Genomic DNA, 16,866 nt, shown 5'->3' with positions numbered 1-16,866 from the left:
CCTACACATAAAATTCCCTGAACATGACTGAAAATAAACGCATATACTGCATTTTGTTATCATTTAAATTTAAAAATAAACTTATCTACATCGAGCTGAAATGTTTCTTTACCAGCAGTGAAAAAATTAGGAAAATAATGAATATAAAATAGGAGTTACGGCATGATACGTTCTATGCAACGAAGATTTTGCATTTGGCGAAACTTTCCATTATATTACCATTTTCACACTAAATTATTTTTTTTTTGTTGACAGCATCAAATGCGCCTTGAAATTCTGTACATAACCCGATATTCACCCATTTTAACCGATAACATTCTGATTCACGGATATTTGGCAAACCCGCTGCATTAGAGTAGGACAGCGCTACCCGCAAAACATGGGAGAAGGAAAGAGACGGAATTATCCCATTACTGCTGTACTGCAATTTAAGGTTGGAACGCTCTATAGCTGTGACTCTGCCATTTCTGGCCACAGAAGACTCTTACACGAGTTTGCAGTACCCTACCTCTTCAAAATTTCGAAACAAGCCATTAATGTGATGAAGCAAATGTCATTGATCTCAAAAGTTCGGGTAGTTTAGTTTTATTTATTTTTTTGTTTAATATAGCTGCAAGAACAAAGAAACACCGCAGTACTTACCCGATCCAGTCATGTTGCTTCTTTTCATTCTTACCTTTTCCCTCCGGTAGGAACCCTTGAGGCTTTCAATTTTCTTGCGGCACTGATCTTTTGGAAATTGCATGAGGGCAGCAATTTCACTCCAAGCATCGTCCTTTTTTTAAGGTATTGTAATAGAACTCGTCCTTGGGGTTCCACAGAACGGGATACTTGTGGTAGTACCCCAGGAGGATAAGAGAATTATCCTGGGACAATTCCATTTCAACTTGAAATTATCTTTCACACTCTTCCTTCACTTCACTTGCACGAGCGAGATCGCATATTTATAGCGGAAGCAGTCGGCTCATACTGTTCGGGCTACCTCACTCGTCATCAACCGTCCACACTGAGCACGAACAGAGCACGTGCTCACTTTGAGGTACCGACAACATTCGGATCGGGCCGAGGCATGCGGATCCATTCGGTTCGCCCTGTACTCATCTGAGCAAAACTGGGCAAACGCATGCTCATTCGGGGCGAATGCTCAAGTGTATACACGGCTTAAGCGAAACAAACGTGCTGTAGTGTATATATTGAAAACAACGGGGCCGTGAGTTGAGTCCTAGCGAAACAAACGTGATGTCGGGGCCCTGAGCTGAGTCTAAGCATTTCTTGTCGAGCTGTAGTGTGTAAGTTGGGGAGCGATCCTCGGGCCTTGAGCTGGGCGCGGCCGACGGTATCCCCTGCCTGTTAACTTGGGAGCGACCCCTCGGGGTCTTGAGCTGGGCAAGGATTTATAAAAACACCTACACCTGACTGTTAACTTGGGAGCGAGCCTCGGGCCTTGAGCTGGGCGAGGATTTATAACAACACTTACGGTATTTACTGCCTGCTAACTTCGGAGCGACGTTAGGGCCCTGAGCTAGGCGCTTAGTATGAGTCTCTAGAAGCTCTGTGTTAAGTTAGCGACTGACTGAACTAATGTTGAGTAATTTCTTATTTATATATGTTTTATGCTAGGGGCTTTACGTCGCACCGACACAGATAGGTCTTATGGTGACGATGGGATAGGAAAGGCCTAGGATTTGGAAGAAAGCGGCCGTGGCCTTAATTAAGGTACAGCCCCAGCATTTGCCTGGTGTGAAAATGGGAAACCACGGAAAGCCATCTTCAGGGCTGCCGATAGTGGGATTCGAACCTACTATCTCCCGGATGCAAGCTCACAGCCTCTACGCGCACGGCCAACTCGCCCGGCGAGTAATTTCTTATGATATACTGTAGTTGCAAGCAATGAACAACACTAGCGAGCTCAGCGAAAAAGTGCTCTGTGTGTGTGTGTGTGTGTGTGTGAGAGAGAGAGAGAGAGATAAGCGGGATGTGCGCTCGCCATACTGCACAAGTTCCAGCAGCTTGTCTTTGTTTGAAGCTCACTCATTTACTAACTTCGTCCTCCCAGCGAATCGAACAACGTTTTTGTATAACTAGGTAAAAGATTACAAACACATCCCCTGTAAGTAGGTGGTGTAGAATAACACCTACGGTATTTCTTGACCGAGACTTACGCATCTCAGAGAGGGTAAAACCCGGTGCCGGCACATTGTCTACTCTAGCACCAAGAGGTCTGCACAAAGCTTAACGTCCTCAACAGCGTAATATGCATCTCAGAGAGGGCAAAACTCGGTACCGGCACATAGTCTACTCCAGCACCAAGGGATCTGCACAAAGCTTAACGTCCTCAACAGCGTAATATGCATCTCAGAGAGGGCAAAACTCGGTACCGGCACATAGTCTACTCCAGCACCAAGGGATCTGCACAAAGCTTAACGTCCTCAACAGCGTAATATGCATCTCAGAGAGGGCAAAACTCGGTGCCGGCACATAGCCTACTTCAGCACCAAGGGATATGCACAAAGCTTAACGTCCTCACCAGCGTAATATGCATCTCAGAGAGGGCAAAACTCGGTACCGGCACATAGTCTACTCCAGCACCAAGGGATCTGCACAAAGCTTAACGTCCTCAACAGTGTAATATGCATCTCAGAGAGGGCAAAACTCGGTGCCGGCACATAGCCTACTCCAGCACCAAAGGGTCTGCACAAAGCTTTGCGTGTCCTGGCATTGCTTCTAACCTATCCGACTACCCCTCGGTCAAGGGCAGTAGAATAACACCGACGGTATCCCGTCTGCAGTGACTAAGAGAGGGGTTCACCTCAAGCGGCAACCCTCGGGTCCTGAGCTGTGTCCTGGCATTGCTTCTAACCTATCCGACTACCCCTTGCTTTTAGGCAGAATCATAGATAGCCTTCTTAAAGACAACACATGGAAAAATCTGTTTTAAGGCCGGATGCCCTTCCTATGGCCAATCAAGTAACAGGACATTAAGTTACCGGTATCTTGAATCGCAGTATCCAGTGTCTTACTTGATGAACAACGTAATGTGTATTTTTGCTAAGTCACTTCCGTTTACGTATTTTGCAAGCAGTAGCAAACACTCGCAGTACATGCAAAAAAAGATTATTTAATCTTTTTTTCCTCTACTCCTTTGTTACACGTAAGTATGTAGAGGTTTAGTTTTTTTGCTTGCCCTCTTCAGTTGTGTAGGGTGCATGCTTTGACTCTGTGTTCGTTTCCTTACTAGGTCTGAAAATTTCGCAGACCAGAAATGCGTTCTTTTAGTTGTCGCACAAGAAACAAAGAATATTTTAAGTTAAAGCATGTCTACTTGTTGTTTGCTTCTCGTCCCAGACACCTCGAGTTCGAGGATGCAAGTAGCCTAGAAATAACAGTCGTGCTGAGCAGCAGTCTTATCGTAGACCTAGACTGTAGAGGTTTAGTTTTCTGCTTGCTCTCCTCGTCGAGTACGGTGCATGTTTTAACTCTGAGTTTGAATCCTGACCAGGTCAGATTTCTCCGTCGGATGGGGACCGTCAGGAAGGGCACCCGGTCGTTTTCTGAGATAATAGTATGTTGAGAAGGACACCTTGCTATAAGATGGCGGTGTGCCGACAAGTAGCGGCTTGCTTGCTTGTCCCGTTAAATTCCGTATCAAGATAGCAGTAGGCTATGAGCACGCCGTGTCTTGTTTAAAGACCGCTGTCAAAAAAAGCACGTGGCTAAGGTATGAAGTTTAGTGCCGTAAAGATAGCAGCACGATGCTGTCTTGTTTAAAGATGACCGCTGTCAAAAGAGCACATGGCTTTGAAGAGCATGTAATTTCAAACTGCCCGCCACCACATGCCTAAGGTGGCACCCATGAGGATTTTGCCCATCATAATAGCACGATGCTCTCTTGTTTAAAGATGGCAGCTGTCAAAAAAGCACGTGGAATTTTCAAAGTACCCGCCACCACATGCCTAAGGTAGCACCTATGAGGATTTAACCCCATCATGATAGTAGCACGATGCTCTCTTGTTTAAAGATGGCAGCTGTTAAAAAGCACGTGGAATTTCAAATTGCCCGCCACCACGTGCCTAAAGTGGCACCCATGGGGTTTTAGCCCCGTCATAAAGGCAGCACGATGCTCTCTTGTTTAAGCTTGCGGCGTGGCTAAGTCCCGTTAAGATCAATTTAAATTCCGCGCTATAAGGTTTACTTCCGTCAAGATAGCAGTAAGCCATGTGCATGTAGTTAAAGATAGCGGCTGACAGCTGTCAAAAAGCAAGTGTAATTTTTCAAATTGCCCGCCACTACATACCTAAGGTTGCAGGCATGTGGATTTAGCCCCTGCCAGCACTAAAGTTTGCCATCGCCTGTTGTTTAAAGATGGTCGCTGATAGCTGTCAAAAAAAGCACGTGGAATTTCAAATTACACGCTACTACATGTCTAAGGTGGTAGCTATGAGGTTTAGTGCCGTAAAGATTGCAGCACTGAGGTTAGCGATCGTCTGTTGTTTAAAGATAGCCGCTGACAGCTGTCAAAAAGCACGTGGCTTTGTTTGCAAATAAGAGCACGTGGATTTTTTCAAACTGCCCGCTACCACGTGCCTAAGGTAGTAGCCATGAGGTTTTGTGCCGTAAAGATGGCAGCACTGAGGTTAGCGATGCTCTGTTGTTTAAAGATGGCAGCTGTCAACTTTCAAAAAAGCAGGTGGATATTCAAATTGCCCGCCACAACGTACCAAAGGATGAGGTTTAGTGCCGTCAAGATGGCAGCACTGAGGTTGGCGATGCTCTGTTGTTTAAAGATGGCGGATGACAGCTGTCTAAAAGCACGTGACTTTGTTTACAACCAAGAGCACGTGGTGATGACATCACAGGATCAATCACCTCGGGTGCTGACGCAGCAAAAAAAATTGCTGGCTCAGCTGATTCCGTACGCACATAGCCCCTCTACTTTCACGGATTCATTCGGTTTTCTCAGATCTGAATTAAATTTTTCCGCCCCCATTTTAAAACAATCTTTGATCGAATCATCAGATGAACTTCATAATCGTTTTGCCAATTGAAGAGAAATTCTGTAGGAGAGGCGGACGGCTGGCTTTTTGTTTACATTTACATTGTCCTTAACGTAAACAGAGTGACGTCAACTTCTTACCCCAACTTAAAATAAATTCTTCTATATGAAGATTTCAGGTTTCTTTAAATATTTATGAACCATCCAGCAATGTGCTAATAATGCGTACTGGTAACAGAATTGCATCGTCGTAGTTACAGCCAATTCAGTTTTGAACCATATTTAATAGGCTGCTCATGATAAGGGATACATTAATCATAAACTCTGAAAGATGTGAATACAATACCTAACTCTTCGTTGATCATTTCCACCTTTAGTCGCTGTATTAGTGCTAGACGATCATCTTTATATTGATCATAATACTTACTATGATAATGTTATAGATTGAATTTCGTTAATACAGTAGGCTGAAAGTTTGATGACATATTAAACTGCCAACCCTTGAGCGAACATATTTTAGTACAATACTTCCCTTTCATGTCGAAACGACGAGTCTCCGCTTTGAACCTTCCGCAGTAACCTGCATTATGTTAACCAAGACCAACTATGAATGCAATAGTCATACAGTTTACGAGCGCACTGCGGACTGTGACGTCACACCCCTGTACCAATGCAATGTGCCCGCTGCCAGTTTCCCAGCATCTGAACATCACTGGTGTAGATCCTATCTACAGTGATTATTTCATGAAATAACTGCTGTCAAGCTTATGCTCGTAGTAACTGGGACGTCACACAGATCGCAGCATAGGAGAATTAGTCTCGAGAGTCCTGAGACCTCTGACGTCAGTCTCGAGTGAGAGCATTGCCCATCACTACTATAAAGGTAATTTCTAACAATTTGGATGGAAACTTTAATGGCCAAGACGGCTACATCACAATATAGATTCTTGAGAATGCCCACACTTTTGAAAAACTCCACCAAGAATTTTGATATGGTTCCTCTTGCTCCTTATACTAGAGATGGATGATTCTTTGAAGTAGCTGATGGTTGGTTCATAGATGGCTCGCTTCTCCGCATTTACCTCTGCTGGCTGACTGAGTTGACCTCACTTCTAATGGTGGGGTCCAGTACATATGCAAAGTCCTTTCATCTGTCAATTGTGATTATATCTATTATCTCGGAACTTCCACCGTCGGCAACACATGCCACCTCTTCATGTACCTCCTAACCCTTCTGGGAGAATGCTGGTGCAATTTTACATCTAATTCTGTTGTGCCTAACATTCTTAGTTAAGTCCCCCTGTGGACATGAACCAAGAACATGGGCTAGAGTTTCAGGCTCTCTGCAGTGGACTCCGTCCTGGCTACTCCAGGGAGGGCCCATACAGGAACCACATTTTGTTTTAGGTATTGTATTGAAGTGGAGAAATAAACACTTTGATAGAAAAGTTAAATTGCAGAAAGTCAGAAAAGTTCCTCACCATTGCTGTGGAAAATTAGTTACAAAGAACTCGAAAGTGAAGGACACACAACAATTGAAAAGTTTCAAAGTTATGCAATAGATTTGTATGATACCAGCATTGAATATATTTAAGAGTGATGTACACCATTTTTTACACCTCTGCAGACTATGAATTGGATCAACTTGCTAGTGGCTTTACGTCGCACCGACACAGATAGATCTTATGCCAACGATGCAATAGGAAAGGTCTAGGAGTTGGAAGGAAGCGGCCGTGGCCTTAATTAAGGTATGCAAACAGGAAACCACAGAAAACCATCTTCAGGGCTGCCGATGGATCAACTTGAACGGGACGGAGTCTCTGATGTGGAAAGCCCCCCCCCCACCCAAAAGGTGATATTCATGAAAATGGTCTCACCAAATTTTAGTGTGAATAAAGAGAACTGGTTTAATGAGTTTGTACGTGCAAAAATAAGTTTCAAGTGTGGAGTGAATTGAAGGATCGAAGTGTCAGTGACAAATGGTATGAAATATTTTACTACATAGGATATAAACACTAACAATCTGAAATAAACTGGCATGTTTTTGTTTGGCTCTGCCAAGATCCAATGCAGCTGTCAAACATAACAAATGCACTGTGGACAGATGAGAAAAACACACTTATGATTGAATCAGGGAAAGCTTTAACCATTGTTAAGACTCGTTTTAAGGTTTTGTCTTGTGTCGAGACCCATGCTCAAATATCGAAAGAAAATCTTATTGATCAGGTTCATAAATCTAATAAATACTACAATATATCATAAATATGAACTATAATCCGGCATATTTTGAAATTCTGTTCATCTAACTGTAAGTGCTATTGTGATTTATAATACAGGTACTGTATATGCATGGTGAATTATATTTTTCTCCTTTCTAACTTACATGCCAAGCTACATCTCAACCCCCTTTCTGATAAAATTTCCCACCAGAGTTATCTTAGCATGTTACTGACATTGCTAGTCCTCCTGTTGTACCACATTACATTTACAAAATGTCCCAGGTTTTTCAAGCGAAGAATGCAAATGGTTCAGGTTTAAAAAATATAAATTATGGGAACCCTATTCTATGCCCTAAGTACACTATGTGATCAAAGGTATCCGGACACCCACAAAAACATATGTTTTTTCATCTTAGGTGCACTGTGCTGCCACCTACTGCCAGGTACTCTATAGCAGCGACCTCAGTAGTCATTAGACATCGTGAGAGAGGAGAATGGGGCACTCCGCGGAACTCACGGACTTCGAACATGGTCAGGCGATTGGGTGTCACTTGTGTCAGAAGTCTGTACGCGAGATTTTCACACTTCTAAACATCCCTAGGTCCACTGTTTCTGATGTGATAGTGAAGTGAAAATGTGAAGGGATACGTACAGCAAGAAAGCGTACAGGCCGACCTCGTCTGTTGATTGACAGAGACCGCCGACAGTTGAAGAGGGTCGTAAAGTGTAATAGGCAGGCATCTATCCAGACCATCACACAGGAATTCCAAACTGCATCAGGATTCACTCCAAGTACTATGACAGTTCGGCGGGAGGTGAGAAAACTTGGATTTCATGGTCGAGCGGCTGTCCATAAGCCACACATCACGCAGGTCAATGCCAAACAACGCCTCGCTTAGTGTAAGGAGCGTAAACATTGGACGATTGCACAGTGGAAAAATGTTGTGTGGAGTGACGAATAACGGTACACAATGTGGCGATCCGATGGCAGGGTGTGGGTATGGCGAATGCCCGGTGAAAGTCATCTGCCAGCGTGTATAGTGCCAACAGTAAAATTAGGAGGCGGCGGTGTTATGGTGTGGTCGTGCTTTTCATGGAGGGGGCTTGCACCCCTTGTTGTTTTGCATGACACTATCACAGCACAGGCCTACATTGATGTTTTAAGTACCTTCTTACTTCCCACTGTTGAAGAGCACTTCGGGGATGGCGGTTGCATCTTTCAACATGATCGAACACCTGTTCATAATACACAGGCCGTGGTTATACGACAATAACATCCCTGTAATGAACTGGCCTGCAAAGAGTCCCAACCTGAATCCTATACAACACCTTTGGGATGTTTCGGAACGCTGACTTTGTGCCAGGCCTCACCGACCGACATCGCTACCTCTCCTCAGTGCAGCGCTCCGTGAAGAATGGGCTACCATTCCCAAATCAATCTTCCAGCACCTGATTGAACGTATGTCTGTGAGAGTGGAACCTGTCATCAAGGCTAAGGGTGGGCCAACAAAATATTGAATTCCAGCATTACCGATGGAGGGCACCATGAACTTGTACGTCAGGTTCAGCCAGGTGTCGGATACTTTTGATCACACAGTGTATTTAATAAGACAAAATTTGAAAAAAAAAGTCAGCACTCAGGGAACCTTGGTGAAGGGTCAGGGTTTGGGCCTTCAGTTCCGAGTTCCGATACCCAGCTGGGTCGGGGATTTTAATAGAGTTTGGTTAATTCCTCCGGTTTGGGGAATGAGTGTTGGTGTTTATCCCAACCCACACTCCTCTTCATATTCACATAACACTATCAACCACCACGGAAACACTTCACATAAGTCTGATGTCAAGAAGAACTATTTGTTGAGTGCTCAGCCCAGAAGCTGGTTTGGACCTCAACGGTTTCACCATCAGCTGTCACAGGTGGCCCAGGCGTCACTGATCAATTGATCACTACTAATCTCCATTTAGGGCAGTCGCCCAGGTGGCAGATTCCTTATCTGTTGCTTTCCTTGCCTTTTACTGAAGAGGCATACTAGGGAAATGACAAGTGTGGTAGTTTCCCGTGCTTTCCTCACTGAGCCAGAAGTTGCTATTACATCTCAGTCTGCCAAGCCCACTGAAATGTCTGCACCAACCAACCCTATGAGTGATATTTTCACACCATTCATAAGAGGGACTGGCTGTATACAGAATGGCATAACTAGCATCACTCATATCTTGGTCACTTCCATGTTGTCAAAGCCTAGGATGAGTCAGACCGGACAATGAAAGGAACAAATATGTTCTAGCCCACATCAGAAGACCTAGTGGACCGTAAACGCTAGGTCTTGCCAGATCCAGCCATAAAACGGGGCCAAATCACTTGTGGCGCAGTTCACACCTGCGACCCCAACATGGTGTGAATCAAGCCATAAAAGAATACCAGAAGGCAGAAATACACATTCCTTACATATGGTTTGACGTATGAAGCCCAAATTTCATATGATGGTTGTGTTCTTATACCATATTTTACAACATTCCACCATTGGCAGTTAGCTCCAAAAACAATTATCCACTGCACCAAAACTGTTTGATGTACAAAAGCTGAAATTTCACATGATTGTTACTCTTCCATGCCCTTAAGTTTAAAAAAGATACATTTGTACACATTTCATCCCTACAAGAACTGAATGAGTAAATCTTTCCACCCCTAAAGATTTTACATTGGCAGTTAACTCTGAAAACAAAAATATTCATTTCTCCGAAACCGTTTCATGCATGAAGCTGAAATTTTGCATGATAGTCGTTCTTTTATGTCCTCAATGATAATTAAAAACTATTCGTAAACACTTCACACCTATGGGGTTTGATTCTATATGTTAAAAACAGTTTTACACCCAAGGTTGAAATGTCATATGACACGCAATAGTCTTAAAAAATATTTTATCCTAAAGAGTCTGATTGGTTGTGTAGACCAAAAAACAGAAATGTTTACTGCACCTAACCCACTGATGTACAAAGTCGCAGTTTACACAATGGATGCTTTTTATATCTCAGATATATCAAATATATTTTAAAACATTTCACCCCTAAGGATTATAAACTGGCAATACCTCCTAAAACAAATATCATTCATTTTGCAACTGGGGTATTTTTCCCAGTGATAAGATCACACAGAATCTCAAAACAAGTAGATTCAGTATTTACATATACCATGACAGAAAAATGTGAAATTAAGCTACTCATGTTGTATCCTGTCATGACACTATACCTTTATAGGAACGTGCATCTTTTAGTAAAGGATTATGTCCTTTGATAAGCTGTTCCATTCCGTTTTCTCCTTCCCACAAATGAATTATTTACCCTTCCACCGTTGTTGAGCCATTGACTTAACATTATTTTAAACTTGTGTTCAAATCTACTTCTGCAAACCCCTTCATCTTTAATCTTGTTTCAATATTCTCCCAAGTACTTGACTCAATATCTGCCAAATAGGCTACATACCTCCTATTCTTAATCGCAACATCCTTTCTAATGAAATGAAATGGCGTATGGCTTTTAGTGCCGGAAAATCCCAGGACGGGTTCGGCTCGCTGGGTGCAGGTCTTCTGATTTGACAGCCGTAGGCGAACTGTGCGTTGTGATGAGGATGAAATGATGATGAAGGTAGCACACACCCCCAGTCCCCGTGCCAGGGAAATTAACCAATGATGGTTAAAATTTCTGACCCTGCTGGGAATTGAACCCGGAACCCCTGTGACCAAAGACCAGCACGCTAATCATTTAAACACAGAGCCTTTCTGATAAACTTTCCCACCAGAGCTTCCTTAGCATGTTACTGACAGAGCTTGTCATCTTGTGGTTCCCCACTACATACCTGTTTGCTTTCCTCTGTACCTGCTCCAATTCTTTGATCAACTAATCTTGTTGATATTGATCCCACACCCCTGCAGTGTACTCCAGTTAAGGTCTTGCAAGTGTTAAATATGCCATCATTTAAATGCCTTTCTAACCACATACCCTACGTGCCAGCACCAGTGAAGTTACCCACCCCCTAATGTGACCCCTAAATATCTACAATTGTCCTCAAAATGTATCTTTATCCCAGCCATTTTGTAATCGCCCAGTATCCTGCGTGTCTTGTTCCCAAAGCTAAATGTCCAGCTTTTTTCAGCATTGTCAGCCCATTTTTCTGAGTCCAGGTATGTATTTTGTCCAGATCCTCCTGCAATATTTTACAACCCTCTAAACTCTTCATCTTTCTATACACAACTATAATCATTTATATATATAAAATAAGAGTTTTGTCTGTACATTGCTAAGAATTTGAAAAGAATGGTATTTCTGTATCGGTTATGTCCATAGTAACAAGGAAATGCAATTTTTTCTTTTCCGTAATTTCTGTCTGTATGTATGTACACGCATCACGAGAAAACGGCTGAAGACAATTTGATGAAAATCGGTATGTGAAGTCGGGAGATAAGCCACTACAATCTAGGCTATAAATAATTTTACTCACGCTGAGTAAAATGGTAGTTTAGAGGAAGGTCTAAAATTTAATTCTCAAATATTTATATTATTAGTGGTCCTTTCGATAAATACTACATAACGAAAGTTATATAGAATTAAATTTCCGATCATTTATGTCATACATTGTTACTGTACTGACTTCGATAACACAGATATTCATGAATTTGTATTTTCGTTGCCAAGTCCATATCAACACCGAGCCACGAGAAAAGGGGTTAACAGAATTTAATGAAAGTCAGTATACAGAGTCGGGGAATAAGAAACTACAGTCAAAGTGTAAACAATTTTATTCGCCCTGGATGAAATTGTAGTTTAGGGGAAGACGCCTAAAATTTCATTTTTAAATACCTATGTTATTGGTCCTATTGAAAAGTACTACGTAACAAAAGTTATAGAGAATACAATTTCCGACCATTTATGTTTTATTCAGTTTTACAGTACCAAATATAAGAGTGGTATTTCAGAGTCAGAAGAAAACTGAATGTGAAGGCCTACAATATTGAAAGCGCAAAACACTGATAAACAACAACATTACATTGACCATTGTTTCTTGTGAAGTTCTTTGTCTCTTATGCTGCCGCTCAACTCAGATAGATGGGATTACTGCTGCGTACCGAGTATAACAGCCTGACTGAATATTGGCGGGAAATAGCTGGGGAGTTGCAAAACATTCTTCTTTAACATGCCATTCCTCTGGTTCATACATTTTCTAATACTGCCGGTACATAACAGACTAGTTCATCATCGTATTCCATCTATTTGATCCCTACGCTGACGCGCTGGTTTGAATGAGCAGTGTGCATACTTAAGACAGAGGCTCACTTAATAGTAGTAGTAGTAGTATGACCTAGTCTAGAATTACAATTTAGGCCTACTCCAAATTATAGCACCATAATTCACTAAATAACCCAAAATCCAACCCTGAAAAGAGCCGTTTCTTAAGAAAAGCTTCTTCCTCTTCACTTTTATTAAATTCTACATTCATGTTATTCCAAATTAGCAGTGAAGAGGGGGTTTCTCCCCTGGCTTGGAGGAAAAATTTACCTCCAAGTCAGATAGATTTTTCTGCCACCTGTGTAGTGAACTGAGATTTTCCGACTCATCGGGTACTCCTAGGAAACAGATTGGTAAAAGGGCTATTCGACACCCCCAACCGGCCGAAATAAGACGGAGCGTGTTCACGGATCACGGCTGTCTGCGGCTTGGTCATTCCAGCTCTGGAACTTTGGACTGTTAGACTGGCAGCATAGTACTGTTCGTTAAAAGTGAGAAAATGTGTGGTTTTTCGTTTGATCGAGTATTTCATATGAAAGCATTGCTTTTAACCGTGCCATTCCTACTGATGGCATAACGATCTATGTTCATTTCAGTTGAGAAAACTACTAAGACGGTCTTTCTGAGGATGTATAAAGGTACGTGGAGGGTGAGTGTCTGCCATTATAATGAAAGCTCCCCAACCTGATTGTGACTGATGGTAGGCAAGGGGGCCTACCATTACAATGGAAATTCCCTAACCCAGTCTTCATATGAGAAAAGACGTTTGGTGACTTCCCCGTTAACGTTAAGTGCTATGCAATTTAATACAATCTTGCTCACAACATGTACACCACCTAACCTAGAATTCTGTACACAAAGTAGAATTCCGTAGCGAAGCACGGGAACATCAGCTAGTCTGCAATATGTCTGATTTGAGAGTTCAATCCTTCCAGAATATTGCTCACATAAATTTAAAAAGTAGAAATGCCAGTTTACTGCCTTGCACTATGCCCCTCGCAACTTTCTGAGGTTCAGATAATGACTACTTTATCCTTACCCTCTGCTTACTGTCCCCTCAGGAAGGCTCTCACCCAATCTACTAACTTCATGGATGGTCCGTACTGAAAATTGTATATTAATTTGAAACAATTAAGTTTTGTATTGTATTGTATTGTATTGAATTGGTTGACCACCTAAATAATCTTAATTGTTTCAAATTAAAACATAATGTCACCATGGTGTCTGTAATACACTATTTACTATATCATTTTGCGGATTCGTATCACATCCAAGTCATTTTAATATTTAACTGTCACCTATAACAAGACGTTATTTCAACAATCGTGGACTGGAAGTACCAGTATTGGGGGTTAAATTAGATATTTATAATGGGGAAGGGGTAGCGAATGGCTTAAAATCTAACCCCTCTTGGCCATGTCAATGGACCAGGCTGTCAAAGGAGAATACAATGGGCTTCTGAATATTCCAGAAAGGAATGGAAATAAAGATGCACTCCGACCTGAAACTCACTTTAGCCAAACAAACTCTACTTAGCTGTCAAGGCAATCAACCATAAACCTATTGTGGCTTTGGAAGAAGCTTCAGCCTAATTGTCAAAGGCAAAGCAGATAGTTCTAAACAGTATTGCACAATAGCAGCTTACTTTACAGCCTCTTCCTTGTGGTATCCCCATCAGCCATAGTGGCCCCACATAAACATACTGGAGTAAGAAGTCTGAACATACTTCCAATACAGAAATCTAGATAGTGGAATTAAAAGTTTAAAAATTATGTGGAGCAATATGTATTTCAATATTTATAAATAGGTGAAGTGATGCTTCATTAGCTTCACCCCACCGGCCACTACTGATACAAACCACCTGTTCATTCTGCTGGAAACCAGTAAGCTGGGCTTCGTAGAGTATCTGTCATGAAACCAAACTGCCTAATGTTCAGCTACTCCGTATGTTCTAAACATGCCCTTTATTTGTTTACTAAGCCTCCAAAAAGTAACGTATGATACATGTAAGACTCGCTGGTCTGTATAGTTCAGAAGGTGTAACTTTGGGTGCTGATGTTCCTGATGTGAGGAAGTGAAGCCCACCTCAACTAATAATTTAACAGCTAAACTCCAGACAACTAGGATCTTTGACATGACTCGCAAGGAATTTTATGAAGAAAGAAAAGGGACTCAAAAGTATTATACAATACAAAGCACTTCCAACATAAACTTAACAAAATATATTGGATCACTTGCGAATGGAAAACTCTTCTACCATCTTATTTGCAAATACATTATTTCATAAACATTTTCTTAATAGAAGTGTAATTTAAAATGACTGGTATCAGCCTAAAAGGTCATTTTTAAACCCCTGCACTTGACAGCTGTATCTATATCAGGTATCATATCATATGAAGAATGCTGAAGGAGAAAAAGTTATTGAGGAAGCTGGTTACACAGTTTAGGCTGTGGCTGTTAGTTTGCATTTGAGGGGACATGGGTTTGATCTGACTATCGACAACTCTGAAAACCGCAAAAGTAATTTAATATAGTGGAATCCACCTTTCCAATACATACAAAACTGTTGCACATAAATTATATTACAACATTTTTATTATTATAAAGGTACCGGTTTCGACATGTTTTCAATGTAATCATCAGCCTTACGTAAAACCAAGCAAGAGAATAAATTCACATATAACAACAATATACACATATTAGGTAAAATTCGTATAATGACACATTTAAAATAGTTCATATAAAATATCTGAGGATTGCTATGCGTTGGTGGCGTAATAGTCTTGTATTGATTTGGTACACGAGTTGGGGCACTTTCTGTAAAGTTGTGCTTTGGTATGATAAAACTTTATGAACACGTTAAAATCTTGATAAGTATCTTATTCACAGAGAAATACAGCACTGAGGAATAATCTGAGCACTGTTGGTGGCATGGTCTTCTAATCTTAAAGTTGTACTATGTGCGTCCGTAGGTGATTTTTAGTGTACATGTAGGTCCTAGGATGATATGTAAGATCGAGGTTCCTCAGTTCAAGCAGAACGTGAAACCTAGAGAAAATGGAGAGCTGATTTTAATATGGAGTTCTGTAAAGGGCAAGTCAAATGAAGCAAAGGTATAGAAAGTTAAGGTGTGAGAACTCACCTTGCCGCAGCATGCCAGGAAGCTTATTCTATGGAGAGGAGTTGACAACTGGAGCAGGTATGTGGGAAGAGGTAGTTGGGAGAGGGGAGGCTTGGAGAGGAAACACCTTTGGGGGAGGTGTTGGGGGCGGGTCTGGAGGGCTATGCGGTGGGGACGTATAGCAAGGTAGGGTGTTATGTAATGTGTGGAAGATCGAACACTTTCTCATAAACTTAACATCTTTAAGAACCGCAATAAGAAAGTCGTAAAGAACCTTGGGTTTCTCCGAAATTTCATTTTAAATTGGGGTTGAAAAACTGATTGAGGTGTATGAAGCAATTTTCGGTGACATCTAGGAGAGGGCCTTTTCCTAAGGTTCTGAGAATCTCCAAGACTTGGTCTATGGTGCTAAAAGTATGTTTTCCGTCATGCGTTTCATATTATTATTTTGTTATACTATGGCATGGACAATTGAGTTTGTATAATTGGGGAATTCAATAGTTGTATTATTGGTATTGGTATCCCTGCTGCTAGTATTCTTGTCAGTCTCATTTCAGTTGTTAAGTCATAGCGGACATGAGCGGACACAGCTACACTGTTGAGGAGCGATTAGTGGCGTGTGTGTGGGTGCACGAACGAGCACATACGGGTCAAACAATGACAGTGATAATGAGTGCATTTAGAGATCGCTTTGGCAAACCCCCGCCTAGTAAAGCTACCCTGCTTGATTGGGAGAAACATGCGTTTGCTTCAAGGAGTATCAAAGACAGGCCGTGTAGTGGACGTAAGAAGACGCGGGAAGGAACGTGTGCCGCCGTTGCTCAATTGAACAGTCTCCATTGAAATCCATTCGCAAAAGAGCAGACGAACTACAAGTACCGCGGTCAACAATGCATGACTGCATTAAAAGAGATTTGAAAATGAAAGAATTTAGGCTGATGCATGTGAATGAATTATCTGACAATGACATGGAGCAACGAGTTGCAGCCTGCCGTGCATTGTTGGAACAATTTCCAACTACCGCGCCTCGCTCAAGAGTGTTACTTTCTGATGAATGAGCGATATATTGCAGTTCACATAGGAGGAATGTGGTTTTCTGGTCTAAGGAAAATTCTCATTATGTGCAAGAGTTGGAAAGGAACCCCCCCTCATGTTATGGAATAGGACGGGATATCATCACGTCACTTGTGCGGACCGTATTTTTTTGATGGGTATGTGAATGGAATATCTTATTTGCATATGTTACAATCTTGGTT

This window comes from Anabrus simplex, chromosome 3 (genome assembly GCF_040414725.1).
Source record: "Anabrus simplex isolate iqAnaSimp1 chromosome 3, ASM4041472v1, whole genome shotgun sequence".
Lineage (NCBI taxonomy): Eukaryota > Metazoa > Arthropoda > Insecta > Orthoptera > Tettigoniidae > Anabrus > Anabrus simplex.
Note: the sequence above shows the minus strand (reverse complement) of the source record.